We start from the raw sequence: 4,477 nt of genomic DNA on the forward strand, positions 1-4,477 counted from the left end.
TGATCTGGAGTAGCGGTTGAGCAGAGATCCCCTTCTTCTCCAATGTCTTTGTCCATTTCTGTACATTTGCTTGGGCTCTGTTTCTCTTTGGGTGAACTTGGTTTTGAGCTCTCGGTTGCCTTTAAATGGTTGCATCTCAAAATAGACTTCCATAGGAAACGTCATCTTTTCTATTATGCATGGCGCACTTTTATCTACTAGAAGGCTGATGATGTGCACGTTTTGTATCTGAGCCCTTTCAGCTCACCACTGCCTTGAATTAGTTCTTTTTTTTTTTTTTTTTTTTTTAAGCTTAGGAGACAGGAAAGGATTTTGGTCAATAGACTTTGCATTTATGCATGCGGGTTCATGTCTGCAAAGGCACCCCTTTGTGCTTCCTGTTTATAAGTCTACAGATAGAGGGAGTTTTTTTTTCCCTAAATTACATACTACATACAAAATAATTGCTTTTAAAAATATACATTACACATGAAAACACATCTGGTTCCCTCTGTGAGTGAAAGGTCATCTTGTGGCATCTTCAGTCAGCTATGCTTTGTGGCCTGGTGTCTGATTTGAGTTTCATCTTTGCTTTTGTTGTGTTTCGTGACCAGGTTCCATTAAGGGTGCAGCTGCAGTCCCTGGTGTAGAAGTTATGTTCATTTATTCTGCTTATTTTCAAAAGAACTATAAGCCAATGACCTGTTATTCCAAAATGAGTCATAATTGTAAATATGTCTTACTGGGGCTATTATCGGCATTAATAATAACAACAATATTCTGAGGGCAGCATATCATTTGGTATTTTAACACACACGAAAAAAGCCTTGGAAAAAAGTTATTGTTCCAGTTAAGTCAAATAAAGGTCATTGAAAAGAAAAGTTGTACACTTTTGGGAGAAATTGATAGGACTTTTAGAACTTTATAGTCTCATTAAAATACCAATTAAATAATTCAGCCTCCCCCTACCCTGCAAAACACGATGGAGTAACAGCTATTCTAGAGAGATTTTTCAGATTTATTCATTTTCCTATTATCTAAATAATCCCTAACGAATTAGAAAAATTCAATCCATTTCTGAGAGTAGGCAGTCTGTTATTCTGTATTCAACGCTGGAGTGAAACTAATTTTGTGTTATTTTCGTTCATGGGACATAGAATTTCCAAGTGCTTTTTGAATTATTTTTGTTCCTCTAAAATAAAGTGCCTTTGGTGGTGATCTCCTGACTTCAGTTTCCTCCACCCTGTTTTCCCCATGATCATTAATGACACCCCACCTGCCTTTTTAGTTATGCCTCTTAGCTGCTGAAGGGGAACGGCTTCTGACAGATGACCCTGGAGCCCTCCACCCGTGCTTCGTTAGGCCTCGCACCCAGCCACCAACCCTAGTCTCCTTCGCCTGAAGTACCTTTCTCTGCTTTTCTGCCTGGAAGGACTCTTGCCAAGCCTTGGCAGGAACCCCTCCACTTTTTAGAGATTTTCTGCTCTCCTCTCTAGGCATGAATTGCACTTGATTCTTGTCTTGATGGTGCGTGATCGTGTCCGCGTCCATTGTGCTCCCCGGCTGGACTGATCCTGTCGGAGGCAGTAGTCAGGCTTTTCATCTTCCCGTCCATGTCCGGAGCACCACAGCCTGGACACTCGTCCTCATATATGTTTAAGTGACTTGAGCTTGGAGTTTCAACACACTCACATACAACTGTTAGATGAGTTGGCGGTAACATTGCCCCCAAGGCCCCCACAAGGTTCTATATGGCATATGTTTTTTTTTTTTTTCTGAGTGAAATTTCTCTTTTATTTGTTTTAGTGAATTCCCCACTGTCCTTTGAGATTATTAGAGTAACCCTGATTTGTTAGCCACAATAGCTCTCCCCCCACCAGCGAATGATCCTGCTGTCTGAGAACTCAGACATGGGACATAAGAGAAATAATCTATCAGTCTTAAAATCTGGAAGCCATAAGATGTCATTTTGTACTTAGAGCACCCACAGCACAAACACCAGTCTCTCAAGAATTTGGCAATGCCTTCCCAGAGGGCGGGTGCCATAAGTGAAATGCAGTGAGTGATGAAGGGAGAGCTCTTTGTCTCTGGTACTGCCTTTTCCACCCTTGCTGTGTTAACTTGATCTTCCCTTCATATATTATGTTCTCCATTTAATTTACTGCAGTTAATATCAGTTGTTCTTCAACATCTCCTTGCACCCACCCCCTCCATTCACTCTCTCTCCAGTGCTATCCCACCCACGCCTCTCCTGTGCTCTCCATGACCAGGCCTGTCTCCCCCATGCCCTCACCTCTGTTCTGTCTGCCCACCACCTGCACTGACATTTCCTTAACTCCGCAGAATGAACTTTCCAAAATGGCAGCTGAGTAACTGGGAGGGATTGTAGACCTCTCATCTCTTTACTGATTCATTCGTTTTTCTATCCAACAAACATTGAGCACCTGCTATGCCAAACACTGTATCAAGTGCTGGGGAGACCAAGACAGGTAAGACTTGGTGTCCGCACTCCCCAGGCCAGGTGAGGCATGGCGAGTAGTTGATGGATTGCTAAGCAGGTGAACACAAATTGGACTTCCTAGAGCTGGAAATATTTGAACTGAATTTTGAAAGGTGAAAGGAAGTTAGCTCTCTAATGTGTGGTAGAGGGAGTGGGCACTTCATGCAGAGAGGTAGAGACATATAAGAGTACACGGCATGAAGCAGCTTGGCCAGACTGGAGAACAACAAGTAGGGCCAGAACAAAGTATCCATGGGTGGGAATATCAGGTGCACAAGGCCTCTGTCAGGATGGGTCTTGTGTGCTTAGACTTGAAGGTATCCTTTAAGAAACAGGGGTATATTGGAATATTTGTAAGCAAGAGAATTGCATAATGTTTATGTTGAAGAAGACCTGGTTATTCTGGAAGCAGAATGGAAGATACTATTTTGGGGGGGAGGCCCATATTTTGGGGGGAAAGGATATTTTGGGGACCACCCCAGGTAACCCAGACAACAAGTGGCACATGCCTGCAGAGAGGCCCTGGGCAGAGGGATAGAGACATGGGCGGCCGAAGTGGTAACTGCTGCAGAGGTGACTGCAGGGCCAGGGCGGTGGGCTGCAGAGCTGCTGAGGTGACTTTCCAGTGACCCATCTGGAGAGCGGATCTGCAGGGGGAGTGTAACGGGAGGAGCTGGTTTCGAGGAGATGGTTCTGTGTGTGGCATTTTGAGTGCGAAGTGTCCATGGGACATCTGAGGGGTGATGTCTGTTGTTAAGTTGGATTCACCAGTCAGGAGCTCAGAGGAGCTGTGGGTGAGGCTGTGGGGGCGATTCAGTCCTGCCAAGCGGAGGATTGAAGACGAGGCCCTGGGGAAAGGGCCATGTGCATGGCAAATGGGAGAAGAGAAATCCACCAAGAGAAAGAAGAATAGCAGAGCAGTTGGGAGAAAACTAGTTGAGGCAACACAGAGAAGGCTGTAACCTGGCTTAAGAGGGATTTGAACACTGACTAAAAGGAGCATAGTGAGAAAGGTGGGTGTGTGGGGCAAAAAAGCAAGAGCTAAAGCCCACCTTTAATTGCCAAGACTGGGGAAAAGGAGGAGGAGGACTATACTTCGGTAGCCTTTAAAAAACAGATCTGTGTGTATCTGTGTGTGTGCATATGTGCACACACACTTTTCTGCCTGGGCTTTTTAAATTTATTTAAGTAAAACAAAAATTAAGGGGGGAAAACAGTCCACTGAGAGGAAAATATTTGTCCACGGCAAAAGCTACCTGGTAACCAAATAAACAGGAGCTGAAAATGCCCACTGGTTTGAAACACGCAGCCACCAGCAGTGCAAATCCTGTCTCAGTGCCGCAGTGAGGGCCGTGGGGGATGCAGGGCTCTGAGCCCTGGAGGAGTCATCAGCGCAGGTACTTCTCCAAGAAACTGGACTTTAAATGGAAGAAGAAAGTGTAGAAAGTATCAGAGAGCAATACGGAGCCGTGAGAGAGGGTTGGGCGAGGGTTAGTTTTGTTTTACAGTGGGCGTTTCTGGCCTTGCTGAGTTGCTAGGCCTTTGCTGTTGTTGGTCTTTGTTCCAAAAGCTTTTTAGAAAGTTCTTCTCGCTTGAATATCTGAACAGATTAATTCATGTTGGATTATTTCTGGTGTTTTATTTTTTAATTAAAAAATTATCTGGTATTTATTTTAATGTCAAAAGTGAGGACACTGTACCAGGTCTTTCAATGATTTAGCTAATTACTTCAGTACTTGAATCCACTGATTTAAAGTGTCAGTTTTATAATATTACTAAAATCTCATAAATATCCACGTCTATTCTTGAAATGTTTTCTATTTCACTCATACTCTCAGTGCACTATTTCTATACTGATTCCATGACCATAGATTAATACCTCCTAGATTTGGTCCTATTTTAACCTTTCCCAGAATGTCCCTAATACTACAAGTTCAAACATCCCTCCTCATTATTTTATTTGTATATTTGTGTATATTTCTGGAAGAATTTTAGGAT

This window comes from Camelus dromedarius, chromosome 9 (assembly GCF_036321535.1).
Source record: "Camelus dromedarius isolate mCamDro1 chromosome 9, mCamDro1.pat, whole genome shotgun sequence".
Classification (NCBI taxonomy): Eukaryota; Metazoa; Chordata; class Mammalia; order Artiodactyla; family Camelidae; genus Camelus; species Camelus dromedarius.